This window comes from Trachypithecus francoisi, unplaced genomic scaffold (genome assembly GCF_009764315.1).
Source record: "Trachypithecus francoisi isolate TF-2019V2 unplaced genomic scaffold, Tfra_2.0 Lachesis_group1, whole genome shotgun sequence".
Lineage (NCBI taxonomy): Eukaryota > Metazoa > Chordata > Mammalia > Primates > Cercopithecidae > Trachypithecus > Trachypithecus francoisi.
Window position 1 is genome coordinate 104711576 of NW_022681454.1, and position 24475 is coordinate 104736050.

Below are 24475 nucleotides of genomic sequence, written 5' to 3' on the forward strand. Positions count from 1 at the left end.
CCATTCTGTAGGTTGGCTCTTTACTCTGTTGATACTTTCTTTTGCTGTGCAGAAGCTCTTTATTTTAATTAGATCCCACTTACCAATTTTTGTTTTTTTTTTTTTTGCAATTGCTTTTGGGGTCTTCGTCGTGAAATCTTTGCTGGGCTTATGTCCAGAATGGTATTTCCTAGGTTTTCTTCTGGGTTTTTATAGTTTTAGATTTTACTTTTAATTTTTCAATTCATCTTGAGTTGATTTTTGTATATGATGAAAGGAAGGAGCTCAGTTTCAATCTTCTGTATATGGTTAGCCAGTTATCCCAGCACTGTTTATTGAATGGGGAGTCCTTTCCCCATTGTTTGTTATTGTTGGTTTTGTCGAAGATCAGGTATTGTAGATGTGTGGCTTTATTTCTGCATTTTCTAACCTGTTGCATTGCTCTATGTGTTTGTTGTTATACTTGTATCATGCTGTTTTAGTTACTGTAGCCTTGTAGTACAGTTTAAAATTGAATAGTGGGATACTTCAAGCTTTGTTCTTTTTGCTTAGGATTGCTTTTGCTATTCGGGCTCTTTTGTTGTTCCAAATTAGTTTTAGAATAGTTCTTCTAATTCTGTGAAGAATGTCATTGGTAGTTTGATAGGGATAACGTTGAGTCTGTAAATTGCTTTGGGTGGTATGGCCATTTTAACAATATCAATTTTCCTATCCAAGAACACGAAATGTTTTCCCATTTGTTCGTGTTATCTCTGATTTTTTTCAGCAGTGTTTTGTAATTCTCCTTGTAGAGATCTTTCACCTGCCTGGTTAGCTGTATTCCTAGGAATTTCATTCTTTTTGTGGCTAAGATGAATAGGATTATGTTATTGATTTGTCTCTCAGCTTGGGTGTTATTGGTGTATACAAATGCTACTGATTTTTGTATCCTGAAATTTTGCTGAAGTTGTTTATCAGCTCAAGGAGCTTTTGGGCAGAGACTATGGGGTTTTGTAGATATAGAATCATGTCATCTGCAAACAGGGATAGTTTGACTTCCTCTATCCCTATTTGGATGCTTTTATTTCTTTCTCTTGTCTGATTGCTCTGTCTAGGACCTCTAGTACTCTGTTGAATAGGAGTGGTGAGAGTAAGCATCCTTGTCTTGTTCTGATTCTCAGGTGAAGTGCTTCCAGCTTTTGCCCTTTCAGTATGATGTTGGGTGTAGGTTTGGTTCTTATTATTTTGAGATATGTTCCTTTGGTGCCTAGTTTGTTGAGGTTTTTTTTTTTTTTTAAACATAAAGAGATGTTGAATTTTTTGGAAAGCCTTTTCTGCATCTATTGAGATGATTATGTGGTTTTTGCTTTTAGTTCTGTTTATGTGATGAATCACACTTACTGATTTGCCTATGTTGAACCAACCTTGGATCCCAGGAATGAAGGCTACTTGCTTGTGGTAGATTAGCTTTGTGATGTGCTGCCGGATTCAGTTTGCTAGTGTTTTGTTGAGGATTTTTGTTTCTATGTTCATCAGGGAGAGTGGCCTGAAGTTTTCTTTTTTTGTTGTGATTCTGCCAAGTTTTGGTATCAGAGTGATACTGGCTTCATAGAATGAGTTGGAAAGGAGTCCCTTCTCAATTTTTACAATAGTTTCAGTAATGATTAGTACCAGCTTTTCTTAGTACATCTGGTAGAATTCAGTTGTGAATCTCTCTGGTACAGGGCATTTTTCTGGTTGGTAGACTTTTTGTTACTTGTTCAAAATTAGGACTCATTATTGGTCTGTTTAGGGTTTTGATTTCTTCCTAATTCAATCTTGGGAGGTTGTAGGTTTCCAGAAATTTATCTATTTCTTCTAGGTTTTCTAGTTTGTATGTATAGAGGTGTTTGTAATAGTTTCTGAGGGTTTTTTGTATTATATTTCTGTGGAGTCTGTGGTAATGTCCCCCTTGTCATATCTGATTGTGTTTATTTGGATCATCCCTCTTTTATTTTTATTAGTCTAGCTAGTGTTCTATCAATCTTACTGATTCTTTCAAAGATTGAACTTCTGGTTTCATTGATCTTTTGTATTGTTTTTTACATCTTAATTTCATTTAGTTTAGCTCTGATTTTTATTACTTATTTTCTTCTGCTAGCTTTGAGGTTGGTTTGCTCTTTTCTAGTTTCTCTAGGTATGATGTTAGGTTGTTAATTTGAGATCTTTCTAACTTTTTGATATGAGCATTTAGCACTATAAAGTTTCCTCTTAATGCTGCTTTACCTGTATCCCAGAGATTCTGGTATGTTATGTCTTTGTTTTCATTTGTTTCAAAGAGTTTCTTGATTTCAAAGAATTTCTTGATTTCAAAGAATTTCTTAATTTTATTGTTTACCCAAAAGTCATTCAGAAGAAGATTATTTAATTTCCATGTAGTTGTATGGTTTTGAGAGATCTTCTTGGTATTGATTTCTGTTTTTATTGTGCTGTAGTCTGAGAGTGACTGATGTGATTTTGATTTTTTGGAATTATTGAGAATTGCTTTATGGTCAAAGCATGTGACTGAGTGGTTGAGCATGTGCCTTGTACAGATGAGAAGAATATAGATTCTGTTGTTGTTGGGTGCAGTATTCGGTAGGTGTCTGTTAGGTCCATTTGGTCAAGTGTTGAGTTTAGGTCCCGAATATCTCTGTCAGTATTCTGCCTTGATGATCTGTCTAATACTGTCAGTGGAGTACTGAAGCCTTCCATTGTTATTATTGTGTGTGTGTGTGGTTTTTTTTTTAAAGACTATTGTGTGGTTTTCTAAGTGTGTTAATACGTCTCCAAGAACTTGTTTTATGAATCTTAGTGCTCCAGTGTTGGATGCATATTTATTTAGAACAGTTAAGTTTTCTTGTGGAATTAACCCCTTTACCATTATGTAATACCCTTCTTTGTCCTTTTTGATCATTGTTGGTTTAAAGTCTGTTTTGTCTGAAATAAGAATAGTAACCCCTGTTCCTTTTCATTTTCTATTTGATTGATAGATCTTTCTTCATCTAAATATGCTCATTTTAAAATAGGAATTTACCCTACAGAAACGCTCTCACACATGTACAAACACATATTTATAAAGATATTTAGGTTGGGTGCACTGGCTCACAACTGTAATCTCAATACTTTGGGAGACCAAGGGAGGAAGATTGCTTGAGGCCAGGCCTGGGCAACAGAATGAGACCCTGTCTCCCAATACATAGATACATAGTATAGCACTATTTGTAATAAAGAAAAATATGGTCATCAACAGAAGTTAATTAAATTTTAGTACATCTCTACCCTGGAATACTAAGTATCTAGTAATAAGCATGAGGTATGCAATGATACAGAATGATTTCCATGACGTATTAGTGGGAAAAAAAAGTAAACTTCATAGCAATGCATATAGTATGAACCTTGGTTTGTTTGCTTGCTTAAACACTGGAAAGAAACTGGTAACAGTGCTTATCTCTGGAGAGGAATTCAAATAATGGAATTGAATGATATTGCTCAAGGCAAGCTACAGTGGAAAAAAAAAAAAAAAAAAACCCAAGAAACATTTGAATCATGAACATTTAAGGACAGGAAATCTGACCTGCATCTATCCATCCAACCATCCATTCTTACGTCCACTCACAACCAACCATCAAGTGCCTGCTCTGTGTTCAGAGCAGTGCTTTCATGCTGGGTACACAGAGATGAATATTAGGTACAATTTCTTTAAGGCACAGATTAAGATATTGAGAGGCCTTAGCAAGGAAAAGATCAGAATGTACCCTCTTTAGGTAATTCAAAACAACCATAGTGCTAAACTGTAAAGAAGTAGAAAGTTCAATGAAAAAGATTGTCAACAGCATGAAATGCACAAGTCCAAGTGCTTGAGGACTGAAAAATAATTTTACATCCAGGATTTGAGTTTTTAGCAACTTTTACTGGAGGAATTTTTGTAGAGTTAAGAATAAAGCATGAATCTACTGATTTGGAAATTGAATGGAAAGTGAGGAAGTAGAAGCAACTGATGTCTCTTTCAAAAAGTTAAAAGTAGAAGAAATTGATGTCTCTTTCAAAAAGTTGATACTAAAGGAAATTGGAAGTTTGAAGGGTATTATTCAAGGGTAATATTTTTGTGGGATGTTAGAGACTTAAGCTTGTTTGTAGATCGACAGGAAGGAACACCATAGAGAAGACTAAAGATCCCAGGAGAGGAGAGATGACTGATATGACAGGGCTTGGAGGAGATTTGAGTGGGTGGGATCAAGGGTTTGGGGTGAGCTTAGTTCTTTGTCCCTAGTATATCTGTTCCTCAACCTCTTCGAAACTCTTGTTCCTTGGCCCTCTGTTTTCTTAATTGCCCCCTTCCTACTGTGTGGTCCATCCCTATCTGGCCTGCACAGCATGATCCTCTGTCACTTTCTTGCCTCAACTTATTATTCCTTATCTTTCTATTGAATCCTCCTGGAAAATGTCCACCCTACTTCAGTGTCACAAGTCTTAAAATGTGCTCTTTTATACATGCTGCTTGAGAAAAATTAGTGTGCATTATAAATTCATAGTCTCAAAACTCGATTGGGTCCCCAACCACTGTATTATAATTTTATTTATTTATTTATTTATTTTTATTTTTTGGAGACAGAGTCTCACTCAGTCACCCAGGCTGGAGTGCAGTGGCGTGACCTCAGCACACTGCAAGCTCCGTCTCCCGGGTTCACCCCATTCTCCTGCCTCAGCCTCCAGAGTATCTGGGACTACAGGCATCCACCACTATGCCCCGCTAATTTTTTTGTATTTTTAGTAGAGACAGGGTTTCACCGTGTTAGCCAGGATGGTCTCGATCTCCTGACCTCGTGATCCACCTGTCTAGGCCTCCTGAAGTGCTGGGATTACAGGCATGAGCCACCATGCCCGGCCCACTCTATTGGTTTTTTAGGCTCCTACCCAGCCTTTTATTTAAAAAAAAAAAGAAAAGAAAAAAGAAAAAAAGGAAATGAGGGCCAGGCGCGGTGGCTCGCACTTGTAATCCCAGCACTTTGCAAAGCCAATGCAGGCGGATCTCGAGGTCAGGAGTTTGAGACCATCTTGGCCAACATGGTGAAACCCCATCTCTACTAAAAATACAAAAATTAGCCAGGTGTGGTGGCATGCACCTGTAATCTCAGATACTCGGGAGGCTGAGGCAGGAGAATCGCTTGAACCTGGGAGGCGGAGGTTGCAGTGAGCCGAGATCATGCCACTGCACTCCAGCCTGGGCAACAGAGCGAGATTCCATCTCAAAATAAATAAATAAACAAATAAATAAATAAGGCTGGGTATGGTGGCTCACACCTGTAATGCCAGAACTTTGGGAGGCTGAGGCAGGCAGATCACTTGAGGTCAGGAGTTCGAGACCAGCCTGACCAACATGGTGAAACCCCATCTCTACTTAAAACACAAAAATTTGCTGGGTGTGGTGGCACACACCTGTAATCCCAGCTACTTGAGAGGCTGAGGCAGGAGAATAGCTGGAACCTGGGAGGTAGAGGTTGCAGTGAGCCAAGGTCGGGCCACTGCACTCCAGTCTAGGCGACAGAGCAAGATTCCATCTCAAAAAAGAAAAAAAGAAAGAAAAAAAAAAAAACAATGCCATATGTATGAAGCTGACGGAGACTGTGGTTAGAAGAGTAAGTAGAGCAAAGTGAAGGCAAAAAGAGAGCTTAGAGGGGAGGCTTTCAATTTTAAATATGGTGATCCCAAGGGGCCTCACTGAGAGGGTGAAGGAGATGAGGAAGGTAGCCATGCGGAAATGGTTGTCTGGGTAGAGGAAACAGTGCAAAGACTCTAAGGGAGAGTCCTTGGCATGCCTAAGGAACAGTAAGGATGCCAGTGTGGATGGAAGGGGTGAAGCTGGGAGTGGTGACTCATGCCTTGTAGTCCAGGCACTTTGGGAGGCTGAGGCTGGTACATCACTTGAACTCAGGAGTTCAAGATCAGCCGGTGCAACATGGCAAAACCCCGTCTCTACAAAAAAATGCAATAATCAGCTGGGCATGGTGTTGTATGCCTGTAGTTTCAGCTCCTTGGGAGGCTGAGGCATGAGAATCGCTTGAGTCTGGGAAATGGAGGGTGTAGTGAGCAGAGACTGCACCACTGCACTCCAGCCTGGGCAACAGAACGAGACTCCATCTCAAAGGGAAAAAAAAAAAAAAAGAGTGAGAAAGGAAGAGAGTAGTTACAGCAGGAAGGTAAGTGAGGACTGTGTTAGTTATCTGTGGCTGCAAAATGAAATTACCTCAGAATTTAGCAGCTTAAAACAATATGCATTGATTGTCTCATGGTTTCTGTGGGTCTCAGGAAGAGAGGTACTCAGGAACAGGGTAGCTGAGTACTGCTGACTCAGGTTCTCTTGTGAAGCTTCAAAGATGTTGGCCTGCACTATAGTTATTTCAAGGCTCAGCTCAGGAAGGATCTGCTTGCAAGCTTACTCACATGGCCATTCACAAGTTGCAGGTTGTTTCTGATCTCAGATCTCTGCCACACAGGCCATTCCATACACCGCTTACAAAGTAGCAGCTTGCTGCTCTCAGAGGTAAGTCACAGAGAATTCAGAATGGAAGCCATCGTCTTTTTAAATCTAATCTCAGAAGTAACATTCCATCACTTCTGCTGTGTTCTGCTAATTAGAAGAAAGTCAGTAGGGGAGGGTATTATGCAGGGTCATGACCACCTGAGGACTGGCTCATTGGGTACTGTTTTAGAAGCCACTCACTACAAGCCTGATGATGTGGGGCCCTTGTAGCCAGTGTAAAATTTTTGGTGTTTACACTGAGTGAAAAGAAGAGCCATTGGGGAGCATCCAGCAGAGAATGGAGTGATCTGACTTACATTGTAACAGAGGTTCCTCGGTCTCTGTGTTGATAGGGCTAGGGTGAAAGTAGGAAGACTAGTTAGGAGGCTCTAATAATAATTTATCAGGCAGGGGGTTGGGTGGCTCATGCCTGTAATCCTAGCACTTTGGGAGGCTTAGGCAGACAGATCACTTGAGGTCAGGAGTTCAAGACTAGCCTGACTAAAATGGTGAAACCTCATCTCCACTAAAAATACAAAATAAAAATGAGTTGGGCATGGTCGCAGGCTACTTGGGAGGCTGAGGTGGGAGAATTGCTTGAACCCGGAGGCAGAGGTTGCAGTAAGATGAGATCATGCCACTGCACTTTCGCCTGGGTGACAGAGCCAGACTCCGTCTCAATAGTAGTAGTAGTAATAATAATAATAATAATAATAATAATTTATCAGCACTCAGTAGACAGATATACTTTGAAGGTACAAATTTCAGAGACACTGGAATATTGATATTGTTAAAGCCATGAAACCATCACCAAAAGAGAGTGACTTCACTTCTTTTCAGTGTAATGAGACAAAATTCTGTATGTAACAGGACAGAAACAAGTCAAATGATTTTGTATGCCTTTCAGAAATAATATCTAAACAGCATTCAGGTATGATCCACATGGTGTTGAACCCTCTGCTTGGAGATGAGAAACTGCAGCTGTCTGGAAGGTCCCAGATTTCAGAGCAAGTACTGGTGCCCCAGCACCTGGAGGTGAATGGCAGAAATCACCATGGCCCATAGCAGGGTCACTACAGTTTGTCTTTCTAGTAAAGGGTGAAGGTTTTCAACCTTTTTTGTACGCTTAGAGAAGAAACTGTGAGCCCATAATTTGAAGGTTATTTATAACTTCCTTTTGCCTTATTTGGGATACAATAGAACAAGTTCCTCTCAAATCTATTTACGGAGGTACACATAGCAAAAAAGGAAGCAAATGGGATTTCTAAACAAAAATGGTTTTAACTACAATTTCCTTCAGTGCAGACAGAAAATGCTGCAGGGACATTGTCCTATCTTTCTTAAAGCTCATGGTCAAAATCTATTGTCCCACCTGAGTCATGTTCAGGAAAGCCATAATGTCCAGCACAGGGCATTATGCCCCAATTAGGGGTTTTCCTGATCATCCTCTATAACATGAGATGCCTTGGATTGGAGCAGGGCAGGAGGGCCTGTCTGGCTTCTCCATGCCACTCACCCTTGGTGCCATGAACGGAGCATTGAGCCTCGCTGTTACATCCAATTGCTGTGCTGCTCCTTGCTTCCTACATCTGTAATGAAATCCAGGGCCACCACCTGGTTCTTCCATGTCTCTATAATTTTGTACACCACACTTTCCTTAACTTAAAGCTTCCTCCCCTTCCCCACAACCTGGCTGCTATTATTCCTTCAGCTTTTAGCTCAGATGCAGTCTCCCATGGGAAGCTGTCCTGGCCGACCTTCTAAGTCTTGGCTAGTACCTGTTTTTACATCAATTGGAGCATGAGTCCCACTGTTTAGTTCCTTTTTGTTTACTGATCTGTCTCATCCTTTACAGTGTAGTTGTTTGAAGGTAGGCTTGCACCCAGCTGTGGCCTGATATACAGTCAGCACTCAATAAATACTTCCTAAATCATTTAGGTAGTGATCAAATGAGCAGGGATACCTCTTGTCTGAGAGAAGCATGAAGTGGAAGAAGAGGTGTGAAGATAGAGCTGACTGGGGAAGTCAGGACAGAAGTGGAAGTTGTACTTGCTCACAGACACCTGTTATCTCAGGGAAAGGGGAGGTTAGGCCACCTGCTGAGAGTGAGGGAAGCAGGGAGCTGGTAGGACCCTTGAGGAAAGTAGTAAAGGTTTGGAACAGCTTGTATGGAGAACGGAAATGGAGCAGATGAGAAACCCTTGAGGGCCCAGCTGAGATTGGAGCTCATAAATTTATAATGGAGCCCAGCAACATGAATATGCAATTTTTCTCCAGAAAGCAGTCCTGAACAAGACATAGGAGAAATAATGCTAATTGCTATTTATTCATGCCTGCTATATGCAAGGATCTATGCTATATGCTTCAGTTGCTGTTCTATATTCCTTGTAAGAAGCCTGTGATGCAGGTACCATTATCTCCATCATTTGGCTGAAGAAACTGAGGCTTATGGAGGTTAATCACTTAATATAAGTCACATAGCTGGCAAGTGACAAGCAGCTACAAACCACAGACTGACCCCAAGGGCCAGGACTTTGGGGCCGTGCCATTCCACTACAGCTTCTGTGGGTCCAGGTTGGTTGACCTGAGCTAGGGATGGTTATGGTGAAGGCAGTGAAATGACAAAGGAGAGCAGAAAGAAGCGTATTGGCTAGAGTGTTGATAGAGTGATTAACTGTTAATAACTTCGGGCTCTAGGTGAGCTGGTATCTGAACCCCAGTATGTTTGGGGACATCCAAGTGATAAGGAACTAAAGGTGTCAGTGCTATGAAAGGATAGGTTTATAAAGAGTAAAGGAAAAGAAGAGAGGCACAAATAGGAAGATGTAGTTTGCATTTATGAGTTCAGAATGGCCCAATTCCAGGTGGTAATAAAGCTAAGATGTGCTCATGAGAATGGACGTGAACAAACCACGATAAAGGAGGGCATGGAACTCCGAGGTCCTTCTGTATTTTTTCTTGAAATGTTAGTGCCTGGCATATTTCAGATGCTCAGTATTTACTGGATGAATAAATAAATTAAAGGGTAACCACAAATAGAAACTATATAGTGAGACTTCTTTAGTTACGTGATTTGTGAACATTTAGCACTATTTTATAATCTCATCTAACCCACTGTCTAATAAAATAGATGAAGAGAGATAAAAGAAGGTGTCCATCTAAATTGAAAACAAAGTGCTCCCTTGAAGTAATTATCTGATTGTGGAAGTTTGAGTTACAGAGACTCGAACATTTGGAAGCCTTTTTAATTGGAAGAGAAAACAAAGTTCAGTGAAAACAGTTATTGTTGTTATGGCCAAGCAGTGATAAAATTCAGGATGGCAGTCTTCTGTATACTGTTTTTGTTCATATGCCATATATCAGCTAAAAGCTTTAGGATCCTTCAGCAAAGATAATATGAATGTTCTGTGTTTTCTGTGTGTTATATCAGGGACCCAGGCTCAGTCAACACGTTCATAGTTTGAAACTTTAATCACGGCATGGAGTATCATTTAAGCTAAGTCATGATTATCCCTCACAAGTGAACTATAAAACAGAATCTTTATTCATGAATTAGTTCATTGTTTTGCCCTGCTGATGTTTGTTAGATATAACATATATGCATGCCAAGTGAAGAGAGATGAAACAGCATGATGTAATTTAGTTGTGTTTCAAAGAGTAAAACCTCCAGGGTATTGGTAAACATACAGCTAAATAGAAGCTCACAATACACTTCTGTGTTTTATGGTTTTGTCAAAATCAAAGGAAATGTATTTACTTTGGAACAAATAATTGTGGGAAATTTCTATAGTGTCCTTGTGGCTTGTATTTCATTGTAACTAGAATTCCTTTTGGTATGTGAATGACATTGCATAAGTAAGCTGTGTTGGACAAAGGATAAGATGTATTCCAGCTTTAATTATGGTGTACAGGGGTTTTACCTTAGGCTTCTGACTTTACTTGCCAGAAAATAGACATGGAAAAGTGCATTATTGTTCCGTAGTTAACTGGTTCTTAACTGAATATACTCTTGGTGAGACATAAAAGTAAGCAGAATTTCTCAACCGTGTATTCTTAGATTATTGAAATTAAGAGATAGTTCTGGCTATCTGTACTTTTCTACTTTCATGATCTTACAGTGGAGGGGATAGCCTCCATGTAACTTGACTGTCTTTCTCTTGTAATTTTTAGGTACTTGCAAACAACATTCAGCCCTATTTCCCTGCTTAATTATATGATGGTGAATAGTCACTGTAACGAGCTCCTTCTACTTTTTTTTTTTTTTTTTGATGGAGTCTCACTCTGTCACCCAGGCTGGAGTGCAATGGCGCGATCTCAGCTCACTGCAACCTCCACCTCCTGGGTTCAAGTGATTCTCCTGCCTCAGCCTCTCAAGTAGCTGGGACTATAGGCACCCACCACCACACTCAGCTAATTTTTTTTTGTATTTTTAGTATTTTTAGTAGAGACTGGGTTTCACTATGTTGGCCAGGCTAGTCTTGAACTCCTGACCGCGTGATCTGCCCATCTTGGCCTTCCAAAGTGCTGGGATTACAGACGTGAGCCACTGCACCCTGCCAATGAGCTCCTTCTACTTAAAAATGTACCCATAGGCTGGGTTGTGGCTCGTGCCTGTAATCCCAGCACCTTGTGGGGCTGAGGCAGGTGGATCACCTGAGGTCAGGAGTTCAAAACCAGCCTGACCAACATGGTGAAACCCTGTCTCTAAAATTAGCTGGGCATGGTGACGCGTGCCTGTAATCCCAGCTACTTGGGAGGCTGAGGCAGGAGACTCACTTGAACCTGGTAGGCAGAGGTTGCAGTGAGCTGAGGTGGCGCCATGGTACTCCAACCTGGGCAACAAGAGCAAAATTCCATCTCAAAAATAAATAAATAAATAAAAGGAAAAAAAAAAGTACCCATAAAAGCAGCACTCTAAGATATAAAATCTACGAACCAAGGATTATGAGTATTAACACTCTCCAAATCATACTTTCTTCTCACCTTTTTTCTAAAATAATTATACATCAATGCTCTTGAAATTTGTTTAAAATGACAGAAAGACTCACTCTGTAGATGCTTTCAGATATCATCCTACATAGCATGAGGCATAAAGCAGAAGGCAAAAACAGAAAAGTCCTTAGTTGTCTAAAACATGGGGATACCAGGCAAACAGCCAACACCCTCAGTGTTCTGAAGGTTCAGTTGATCCTTATATTATGATTGAATGTCATTATAATAATTATAAAGCATGCTATACTGTGAAACTGGAAAGCATGGGGGTTAATTGATGATGACACTAAGATAGATATGTCAAGGCAGGAGTAATGATACACTTTGCAAGACAAGAATGCATTAGAAGTAATTGTCAGCAGAATCCTAGTGAAAGTGAGTCACAGTAAAGGCTTGGATGGAACCAGCTACATGTACAAACCTCCCCAAACTCACTAAAACAGAAAATTAATATTGAATTTTATTCTTACTTAGAAGGGTGTGTATGTTGGTCCTTGGTTGCAAGAGCTAGAGATGATCAACATATCTTCACGTTAGATGTGTTTTTCCAAATTTAAATTATTTATTTTCCTGGTTTAGTGAAAGAATTTGTTAAATTAACTCATTACCATTTGAATTAGTCTGTTTTCATGCTGCTGATAACGACATACGTGAGACTGGGCAATTCACAAAAGAAGGAGGTTTGTTGGACTTACAGTTCCATATGGCTGAGGAGGCCTCACAATCATAGTGGAAGGCAAGAAGCAGCAAGTCACATCTTACGTGGATGGCAGCGGGCAAAGAGAGAGGAGAGAAATTCCTGTTTTTAAAACCATCCGATCTCGTGAGACCCATTGACTATCACAAGAACAGCACGGGAAAGACCCACCCCCATGATTCAATCATCTCCCACTGAGTCCCTCCCACAACACGTGGGAATAATGAGAGTTGCAAGATGAGATGTGGGTGGGGACACAGAGCCAAACCATGTCACCATTCCTGGGAACTACTTCAGCCAGTAAAAGAATACTGTGTTACTCATTATAAATCAAGATAGTGGCCAGGGAGCAAGATGGCCGAATAGGAACAGCTCCAGTCTCCAACTCCCAGCGTGAGCGACACAGAAAACCGGTGATTTCTGCATTTTCAACTGAGGTACTGGGGTCATCTCACTAGGGAGTGCCGGACAATCGGTGCTGGTCAGCTGCTGCAGCCCGACCAGCGAGAGCTGAAGCAGGGCGAGGCATCACCTCACCTGGGAAGTGCAAGGGGGAAGGGAATCCCTTTTCCTAGCTGGGGAAACTGAGACACACAACACATGGAAAATCGGGTAACTCCCACCCCAATACTGCACTTTAAGCAAACGGGCACACCAGGAGAATATATCCCACACCTGGCCGTGAGGGTCCCACGCCCACGGAGCCTCCCTCATTGCTAACACAGCAGTCTGCCATCTAACTGAAACGGCAGCAGCGAGGCTGGGGGAGGGGCGCCCGCCATTGCTGAGGCTTAAGTAGGTAAACAAAGCTTCTGGGAAGCTCGAACTGGGTGGAGCTCACAGCAGCTCAAGGAAACCTGCCTGTCTCTGTAGACTCCACCTCTGGGGACAGGGCACAGATAAAAAACAACAACAAAAAGGCAGCAGAACATCTGCAGACGCAAACAACTCTGTCTGACAGCTTTGAAGAGAGCAGTGGATCTCCCAACCCCGAGGTTGAGATCTGAGAAGGGACAGACTGCCTGTTCAAGTGGGTCCCTGACCCCTGAGTAGCCTAACTGGGAGACATCCCCCACCAGGGGCAATCTGACACCCCACACCTCACAGGGTGGAGTACACCCCTGAGAGGAAGCTTCCAAAGGAAGAATCAGACAGGTACACTAGCTGTTCAGCAATATTCTATCTTCCACAACCTCTGCTGGTGATACCCAGGCAAACAGGGTCTGGAGTGGACGTCAAGCAATCTCCAACAGACCTACAGCTGAGGGTCCTGACTGTCAGAAGGAAAACTATCAAACAGGAAGGACACCTATGCCAAAACCCCATCAGGACGTCACCATCATCAAAGACCAGAGACAGATAAAACCACAAAGATGGGGAAAAAGCAGGGCAGAAAAGCTGGAAATTCAAAAAATGAGAGCGCATCTCCCCCCGCAAAGGAGCGCAGCCCATCGCCAGCAACGGATCAAAGCTGGTCAGAGAATGACTTTGACGAGATGAGAGAAGAAGGCTTCAGTCCATCCAACTTCTCAGAGCTAAAGGAGGAATTACGTACACAGCGCAAAGAAGCTAAAAATCTTGAAAAAAGAGTGGAAGAATTGACAGCTAGACTAATTAATGCAGAGAAGGTCATAAACGAAATGACAGAGATGAAAACCATGACACGAGAAATACGTGACAAATGCACAAGCTTCAGTAACCGACTCGATCAACTGGAAGAAAGAGTATCAGCGATTGAGGATCAAATGAATGAAATGAAGCGAGAAGAGAAACCAAAAGAAAGAAGAAGAAAAAGAAATGAACAAAGCCTGCAAGAAGTATGGGATTATGTAAAAAGACCAAATCTACGTCTGATTGGGGTGCCTGAAAGTGAGGGGGAAAATGGAACCAAGTTGGAAAACACTCTTCAGGATATCATCCAGGAGAACTTCCCCAACCTAGTAGGGCAGGCCAACATTCAAATTCAGGAAATACAGAGAACGCCACAAAGATACTCCTCCAGAAGAGCAACTCCAAGACACACAATTGCCAGATTCACCAAAGTTGAAATGAAGGAAAACATCTTCAGGGCAGCCAGAGAGAAAGGTCGGGTTACCCACAAAGGGAAGCCCATCAGACTAACAGCAGATCTCTCGGCAGAAACTCTACAAGCCAGAAGAGAGTGGGGGCCAATATTCAACGTTCTTAAAGAAAAGAATTTTAAACCCAGAATTTGATATCCAGCCAAACTAAGTTTCATCAGTGAAGGAGAAATAAAATCCTTTACAGATAAGCAAATGCTTAGAGATTTTGTCACCACCAGGCCTGCCTTACAAGAGACCCTGAAGGAAGCCCTAAACATGGAAAGGAACAACCGGTACCGGCCATTGCAAAAACATGCCAAAATGTAAAGACCATCGAGGCTAGGAAGAAACTGCATCAACTAACGAGCAAAATAACCAGTTGATATTATAATGGCAGGATCAAGTTCACATATAACAATATTAACCTTAAATGTAAATGGACTAAATGCTCCAATTAAAAGACACAGACTGGCAAACTGGATAAAGAGTCAAGACCCATCAGTCTGCTGTATTCAGGAGACCCATCTCACATGCAGAGACATACATAGGCTCAAAATAAAGGGATGGAGGAAGATCTACCAAGCAAATGGAGAACAAAAAAAAGCAGGGGTTGCAATCCTAGTCTCTGATAAAACAGACTTTAAACCATCAAAGATCAAAAGAAACAAAGAAGGCCATTACATAATGGTAAAGAGATCAATTCAACAGGAAGAGCTAACTCTCCTAAATATATATGCACCCAATACAGGAGCACCCAGATTCATAAAGCAAGTCCTTAGAGACTTACAAAGAGACTTAGACTCCAAACAATAATAATGGGAGACTTCAACACTCCACTGTCAACATTAGACAGATCAACGAGACAGAAAGTTAACAAGGATATCCAGGAATTGAACTCATCTCTGCACCAAGCGGACCTAATAGACATCTATAGAACTCTCCACCCCAAATCAACAGAATATACATTCTTCTCAGCACCACATCGCACTTATTCCAAAATTGACCACACAACTGGAAGTAAAGCACTCCTCAGCAAATGTACAAGAACAGAAATTATAACAAACTGTCTCTCAGACCACAGTGCAATCAAACTAGAACTCAGGACTAAGAAACTCAATCAAAACGCTCAACTACATGGAAACTGAACAACCTGCTCCTGAATGACTACTGGGTACATAACGAAATGAAAGCAGAAATAAAGATGTTCTTTGAAACCAATGAGAACAAAGATACAACATACCAGAATCTCTGGGACACATTTAAAGCAGTGTGTAGAGGGAAATTTATAGCACTAAATGTCCACAAGAGAAAGCAGGAAAGATCTAAAATGGACACTCTAACATCACAATTAAAAGAACTAGAGAGCAAGAGCAAACACATTCAAAAGCTAGCAGAAGGCAAGAAATAACTAAGATCAGAGCAGAACTGAAGGAGATAGAGACACAAAAAACCCTCCAAAAAATCAATGAATCCAGGAGTTGGTTTTTTGAAAAGATCAACAAAATTGACAGACCGCTAGCAAGACTAATAAAGAAGAAAAGAGAGAGGAATCAAATAGACACAATAAAAAATGATAAAGGGGATATCACCACCAACCCCACAGAAATACAAACTACCATCAGAGAATACTATAAATGCCTCTACGCAAATCAACTAGAAAATCTAGAAGAAATGGATAATTTCCTGCACACTTACACCCTCCCAAGACTAAACCAGGAAGAAGTTGAATCCCTGAATAGACCAATAGTAGGCTCTGAAATTGAGGCAATAATTAATAGTCTACCCACCAAAAAAAGTCCAGGACCAGATGGATTCACAGCTGAATTCTACCAGAGGTCCAAGGAGGAGCTGGTACCATTCCTTCTGAAACTATTCCAATCAATAGAAAAAGAGGGAATCCTCCCTAACTCATTTTATGAGGCCAATATCATCCTGATACCAAAGCCTGGCAGAGACACAACAAATAAAGAGAATTTTAGACCAATATCCCTGATGAACATCCATGCAAAAATCCTCAATAAAATACTGGCAAACCGGATTCAGCAGCACATCAAAAAGCTTATCCACCATGATCAAGTGGGCTTCATCCCTGGGATGCAAGGCTGGTTCAACATTCACAAATCAATAAACATAATCCAGCATATAAACAGAACCAGAGACAAGAACCACATGATTATCTCAATAGATGCAGAAAAGGCTTTTGACAAAATTCAACAGCCCTTCATGCTAAAAACGCTCAATAAATTCGGTATTGATGGAACGTACCTCAAAATAATAAGAGCTATTTATGACAAACCCACAGCTAATATCATAGTGAATGGGCAAAAACTGGAAAAATTCCCTTTGAAAACTGGCACAAGACAAGGATGCCCTCTCTCACCACTCCTATTCAACACAGTGTTGGAAGTTCTGGCTAGAGCAATCAGGCAAGAGAAAGAAATCAAGGGTATTCAGTTAGGAAAAGAAGAAGTCAAATTGTCCCTGTTTGCAGATGACATGATTGTATATTTAGAAAACCCCATCGTCTCAGCCCAAAATCTCCTTAAGCTGATAAGCAACTTCAGCAAAGTCTCAGGATACAAAATTAATGTGCAAAAATCACAAGCATTCTTATACACCAGTAACAGACAAACAGAGAGCCAAATCATGAATGAACTTCCATTCACAATTGCTCCAAAGAGAATCAAATACCTAGAAATCCAACTTACAAGGGATGTCAAGGACCTCTTCAAGGAGAACTACAAACCACTGCTCAGTGAAATCAAAGAGGACACAAACAAATGGAATAACATACCATGCTCATGGATAGGAAGAATCAATATCGTGAAAATGGCCATACTGCCCAAGGTTATTTATAGATTCAATGCCATCCCCATCAGGCTACCAATGAGTTTCTTCACAGAATTGGAAAAAACTGCTTTAAAGTTCATATGGAACCCAAAAAGAGCCTGCATTGCCAAGACAATCCTAAGTCAAAAGGACAAAGCAGGAGGCGTCACGCTACCTGACTTCAAACTATACTACAAGGCTACAGTAACCAAAACAGCATGGTACTGGTACCAAAACAGAGATATAGACCAATGGAACAGAACAGAGTCCTCAGAAATAATACCACACATCTACAGCCATCTGATCTTTGACAAACCTGAGAGAAACAAGAAATGGGGAAAGGATTCCCTATTTAATAAATGGTGCTGGGAAAATTGGCTAACCATAAGTAGAAAGCTGAAACTGGATCCTTTCCTTACTCCTTATACGAAATTAATTCAAGATGGTTTAGAGACTTAAATGTTAGACCTAATACCATAAAAACCCTAGAAGAAAATCTAGGTAGTACCATTCAGGACATAGGCATGGGCAAGGACTTCATGTCTAAAACACCAAAAGCAATGGCAGCAAAAGCCAAAATTGACAAATGGGATCTAATTAAACTAAAGAGCTTCTGCACAGCAAAAGAAACTACCATCAGAGTGAACAGGCAGCCTACAGAATGGGAGAAAATTTTTGCAATCATCTGACAAAGGGCTAATATCCAGAATCTACAAAGAACTCAAACAAATATACAAGAAAAAAACAAACAACCCCATCAAAAAGTGGGCAAAGGATATGAACAGACATTTCTCAAAAGAAGACATTCATACAGCCAACAGACACATGAAAAAATGCTCATCATCACTGGCCATCAGAGAAATGCAAATCAAAACCACAATGAGATACCATCTCACACCAGTTAGAACGGCAATCATTAAAAAGTCAGGAAACAACAGGTGTGGAGAGGATGTGGAGAAATAGGAACACTTTTACACTGTTGGTGGGATTGTAAACTAGTTCAACCATTATGGAAAACAGTATGGCGATTCCTCAAGGATCTAGAACTAGATGTACCATATGACCCAGCCATCCCATTACTGGGTATATACCCAAAGGATTATAAATTATTCTACTACAAAGACACATGCACACATATGTTTATTGCGGCACTATTCACAATAGCAAAGACTTGGAATCAACCCAAATGTCCATCTGTGACAGACTGGATTAAGAAAATGTGGCACATATACACCATGGAATACTATGCAGCCATAAAAAAGGATGAGTTTGTGTCCTTTGTAGGGACATGGATGCAGCTGGAAACCATTATTCTTAGCAAACTATCACAAGAAGAGAAAACCAAACACCGCATGTTCTCACTCACAGGTGGGAACTGAACAATGAGATCACTTGTACTCGGGAAGGGGAACATCACACACTGGGGCCTATCATGGGGAGGGGGAAGGGGGGAGGGATTGCATTGGGGAGTTATACATGATATAAATGATGAATTGATGGGTGCTGACGAGTTGATGGGTGCAGCACACCAATATGGCACAAGTATACATATGTAACAAACCTGCACGTTATGCACATGTACCCTAGAACTTAAAGTATAATAAAAAAAAATCAAGATAGTTATATAAATCACCATATATTGTCGTTATGCTCTAAAGTTAGAGTATTGGAGGGAAGAGGAAAAAGAGCCATATGATTTGTAATTTACATCCCAGAGTTTCTTCCTCTTTCAGAAAAATAATTAAGAACACTTTTTTTTTTCCTTTTAAAATCAACAACACAGCACTGTGAGAATTGGGTGGTGGGTAATTCTTGTAAGAATTCCACTGACAAGGCCTAACTCTGTTCTATTTCAACCTTGGTTTCAAGTGATCCTTCTAGTATCCTGTATTTTCCTCGGTGGTCATGCTAAAGCACTGTTATTAGACCACAGGGCTGGAAGCCAGATTGCAAAGCCACGAGGCAGGAGTGGGTGGTCAGGAAGTAGAAGTCAGCAGAGTAGATTTCTTTTAAGAAGTTGGCAGTGAAGAGAAGAAGAGAGAATGCATGACAGATTAAGGAGTAGTGTGATGAAGAGAGTGCTCTTCTAGGATAGGAAGAGAGAGCTGAGCTTGCCTATTGGCTGAGAAGGAAGACTCAGTGGAGAAGGAGAAAGGGAACAGTCCTGTGGACTGACAGCTGATAGGGATGCTCAAGGGGAATGGGATGGATAAGGTATGGAAAGTGGGACCCATTCTCTGTGCTGGGAAGGAAAGAAGAGAAATGGACAAAAATTTAAAGATATTTTGAGGAGAAACTGGGGAAGTTGAAAGAGCTATCTCTTGACCTGAGGCAAGGTGGTAGGAGGATTTGAAGAAAGGGAATTATGTAGACTTGGCTCTGTAGGGAATGTGATTGAGAATTACAGAATTAAAAAAACTGTTGAGTAGAAAAAGGGGAAGGATGAAATTGGATATATAAATTTTAGTGGAGCTATTCAGCTTTTAAAGATTAAAAAAAATTTTAGTGTCTGCAGTAATGGTTAGTACCTTAGGAGGAAACTTGAGTATAGATGAAGACCCAGGTTTAGGAATTGTTAAGATGAGTAACGCTAGAGAGCTTGGGCTAGTAGAATTAATGGCAATAAATAGAGATTATGAAAAGGTCTCAAAAGGATGAATGAATACTGAGAATGGGGAGTGTTTTAGGAATAGAAGTAAAATGAGAGCAGAGAGCAAGTTTAATAGGGATTGGAGGTTATCAACAAAGAGAGGGAATTTGAGTTTTAGATCTTGTAAGTGTGTAGTTCTAAATTATAGATCACCTGATCTAAATTGAGAGTCTCTTTACGGGAAGCGCAAGTAGAATAGTTAAGATGATCGAGAAAATGTGAGGAAGAATTGACATATGGATATTGAGGTACCCATAGGGTTTGAGCTTCCACTATACCAGTACTTATCCCCTTGATTAAGCTAATTATACGGTTATCTTCCTTTTATGTGTCTGCCTTGTTCTTGCTCACTTGGTATTTCCTCTATAACCTAAATAAAGTCTTATTTTCCTTTATTTCCAAAGTGCTTGGTACAGAATTTCAGGCACCCATTAATGCTATATAATTATTAAATACATACATAAGAACAAAATTTGAACCAAGTATAATTTATGAAATAACTAAGATACATGGCAGCAGTGAAAATGGAAAAAGGTGCTATATATGGATGGTCTTGATTTCAGGGGTAAGCAGATGTGGGGAGAAGCCTGATTGTGACTGGAGCATGCTCACCTCACAAGACAATGGATTGTAAGATGAGTGGTTACCATGAGGAAGGATTATGAGGGAAATGGTATCCTCAGGGATAAGCCAATATTAAGGAGAATGGACAAAGAGGGTGTGATTAGAACAGAGGTTCCCAGGACATGGCAAAACAGCCCAATAGGGGTTCAGGGATTCATCTTGTGGAGAAGATTTGGGTTGAGCCAGATCAGAATGAGAGTGTAGAAAGTGAAGACAGATGGTGACTATTTCCATCTGGAGCTATATTTCAGGATTAGGAGGAGGAAGGAGATTGGGAGATGGGCTGAAGATGCAATGGTGATGCTGACTGAGGTTGCAGAAATAATCATAGCTAACATATATTGAGGCCTTATTATGTGCTAGGCATTGTGTGAAGCACTTTCCATGAATTCTCTCTCTGAGTCCCACAGCAGTAATATGAAATCGATTAATACCATTTCTATCTTCTAGAAAGTGAAGTAACCTCTCCAATGTTGGCCAGTGGCAGGTTTAGGATTCAAATGTCTGGAGCCTGTCCTCTTAATCATCACATATCCAGACCCCAAAAATAAATCCCCACATAGTGTTGCTTTTTCACAGACACTTCCCAGGTGCCACCCAGGGGTAAAAGTTCTAAGAATTCAGAACATTTCAGGTCCTGTGTTCTTTTAGGTAGTTATCAGGAGAAGGACATTCATTTTTGGTTAGCCTGGAGTGAGCAACCTTCAAAGTCGCACACTGAATCCCAGCCTTGAGAAGCACCTCACAGACTGAGGCAATTGCAGCATGCATTGATTATTTGGTTTGTTTTTTTCTTTCTTTCTTAAGAAAGACATAGGTAATTATGGAACCTATTCAACTTCGACAGAAGAAAAATGTCTTTTCTAATAACAGACTGAAAAGGACAAGAACATTGGTTATCTTCCATGAAGAGAGGATTGCATAGTGTGTATGTGTTAATGTGTGTGTACACACATGAGTGTGTATGTGTGGAAGTATGGGGAAATTAACAGTTGTGTGTAGAGGGACATTGTTTTGATAGCATACAAGGCAGATCAAGTGTTTTCCTAATGTGGCAAAACCTTAGGAAGCACAGACTAAATACTTACTAAATTGTCAATCGGCTGGGTGTGGCGGCTCACTCCTGTAATCCCAGCACCTTGGGAGGCCAAAACAGGTGGATCACTTGAGTCCAGGAGTTTGAGACCACCCTGGGCAACATAGTGAGACCTTGTCTCTATGAAAAATAAAACAGTTAGCTGGGCGTGGTGGCATGTGCCTGTAGTACCAGCTATTCAGGAGGCTGAGGTGGGAGGATCACTTGAGCCTGGGAGGAGGGGGTTGCAGTGAGCTGAGATTACATCACTGCACCCCAACCTGAGAGATAGAATGAGATCCTGTTTTCAAAAAAAAATTGGCAATCATGCCCCATATATATGTTAGGATGGGTTGTATTTTGGCCGGTGAAAGGACTGAGCAAAGACAGTAGGGCTTACGAGGTCACTGTGTAGTGTGCGCTGGAGAGAGAGAAACTCATTCAATACCTGGGGTCAGAGTGAGTGAGGGATAAATGGTGAAGGTGGGAATAGGGACTCTAACAAGGCACAGAGAGCTTCACCAAGGAGCTTGAAAGGCTACAATCTAGGGGCAAGACAGAATTTAGAACTGGGAGAATACTGTGAGGAAATAGAACGCATGAATATGGACTCAGATATGCTTTCCTTGAACCCTGAGCTATTTCAACCACACAATGCTCCTCAGTCCTGGGCAGGTTGAAGATACTATTCACCCTCTGGGACCTGAGACAGGTGAAGGAAATTTGGTTTGAAAAGTTATCCAAACCAAAGTATGAGACATTTTTAGTTTGTGTTTTGAGTACTTGCTGAGGAATTTGTAGTGCCTGTCATTTTGGCTTTCTCTGAGCCTCAATATATTCACATTCTAATCAAGCAATTAGTTTTAGCCTGATCTGCTATAATTCATGAATCGTGGTCATCTCAAAGATATTTATTTCACAATGATATGATACAGTGCTAGGTATTACATATGAAAACTTAGATTTAGACTTTGCCACTTGGCCAATGAGTGTGATTTTAGGTTGCCTCTTTGAGTCTCACTTACTTATCTACAAAATGGAAATCATTAAGCCGGCCTCACAATATTATTGTGATTAAATGAGATTACATAGGCAGAATACATAGCACAGTGCTTGTCATACAGGAGGTCTCCAGTAAATAGTAATTTCCTTCCCTTTTCCCTCCTCTCCTACCTTGGTGCTGGTGTGATTCTTATCATGTCTGTTTGAGTCAGCTGCTGCATACCTTGTCAGTTACACTGACTAGATTTGTCATATATTTCTACACAACTTGGATAAAAGATTGATATTTTTATGCTCAAGGAAATGTGATTATGATCAATTAAGAAATGGCTATGTTGAAATCATTTGATCATTAAAGGAGTAACAGGGGTCCCTGACAGAAGAAAAACAATCCATAGTTTTGTTTGAGAACCCAAGAAGACACATGAGTAACGGTGTTGAAATAGTCTCCAAAGCCACTGTGAAACCTCTGGACCAAAACACTTTGCAGTAACCACTTGGAAAAATATTTTTCAGTACAACTAACGCTAAACATACACATACCTCATGATCCAATAATTTCACTCCTGGGTATATACCCAATAAAAATGAGTGCCTGTGTCCACCAAAAGACATGAACAGGAATATCCACAGCAGCCTTATATAGAATAGTCTCAGACTGAAAACAACCCAAATATCCACCACCAGTAGAACAGATAAATGGTTTGTGGTGTTTTCATATAATAGGATACTACACAGCAATACAAAAGAATGAACTACGAATACACACTATCTTGTGTATGAATCTTACAGACAGGAAGTTGGCTGAAAGAAGTAAAGCACAAAATAGTGCATGTTGTATGTGGTGAATTAAAAATGTCTTCATATATTTTGCAATTACTCTTCTCAGGAGACCAGGTCTGTTTACTGGCCCTTTGAATGCAGGTTGTTTTGTGACTTACTTTGATCAATACGATGTGAAGGAAGTGACGTTGTGTGACTTCTCAGCCTAGGCCTTAGAGGCTTGCAGCTCTCACTCTGTTGGAACATGGATGCCATGTGATAAAGCCCAGGCCACCCTGCTAAAGACATAGAACACAATTGACAGCCCACAAAAGCACTATTTGGGTTGTTTTCAGTTTGAGGCTGATTGGAAGATATTTATTTGGGCCCCATCAGATCATAAAGCACCAAATTGGGTTGCCAGATGCTGCAGCCATATGAGTGACCCAAAGTGAGACAAACAGAAGAACTGGCTAGCTGAGCCCAAGCCAAATTGCTAAACCAAGGAAGTGTGGGGAAATGAAATGGTTGTTTTAAGTGACTAAGTTTCAGGGTGGTTTGTTATGCAGCAAAGATAACTGATAGGCTGTATGATTTTATTATCTGAAGTTCAAAACCAGGCTCATCTACAGTGATAGAGGTTGGAATAATAGTTATCTGACTACTGTTATCTGACTACTAGTCTTGGCTGGAAGGGGGCATAAGGAAGCTTTCTAGGAAATGTTTGAGCTTGTTGATGCTCACACAAGTCTATTCACTCGGTAGAAATTCATCAAGCTGTACACTTGAGATTAGTGCACTTTACTATATGTAAGTTATACCTTAATTTACACACACACTCACACACACACACACATACTGCATATGATCCATATGTGTTGGATGAGTCAGCAAGCAGGCATACAGGGACTGGCAAAGTCAGCAAACGGCAGGGGCTGACAGTCAGACTGTTGAAGATGCAGGGCATTCATTTAAAATATACGTATTGTTCACCTACTTCTGACCAAGCACTCTCCTGGGGAAAAATACGTGAATAAACATAATCTGACCTTGCAAATTATGCATGGTAAACCAGGCCAATGCAGAGACAAGAGCAAGAACTGAATGTTATTATTTTACCATGACAAATGGAAAACTGAGGATATAAAGTGTAATTAAAAACTGGATTATAGCCTGGGTACAGTGGCTGAGGCCCGTAAGCCCAACACTTTGAGAGGCTGAGGTCAGAAAATCACTTGAGCCCAGGAGGTTGAGGCTGCAGTGAGCTATGATGGTGCCACAG

The 24475-nt window shown here is 40.7% G+C and overlaps 1 long non-coding RNA gene across 1 annotated transcript in view; it reads left to right on the plus strand.

The window, feature by feature from the left end:
- The first annotated feature begins 6380 nt into the window (after positions 1-6380).
- The window catches only part of LOC117085764, a 28602-nt gene continuing 10507 nt past the window's right edge, over positions 6381-24475 (plus strand). The window contains exon 1 of the long non-coding RNA XR_004438073.1: positions 6381-6520. This is a non-coding gene — a long non-coding RNA (uncharacterized LOC117085764). The remainder of the gene's footprint in view (positions 6521-24475) is intronic.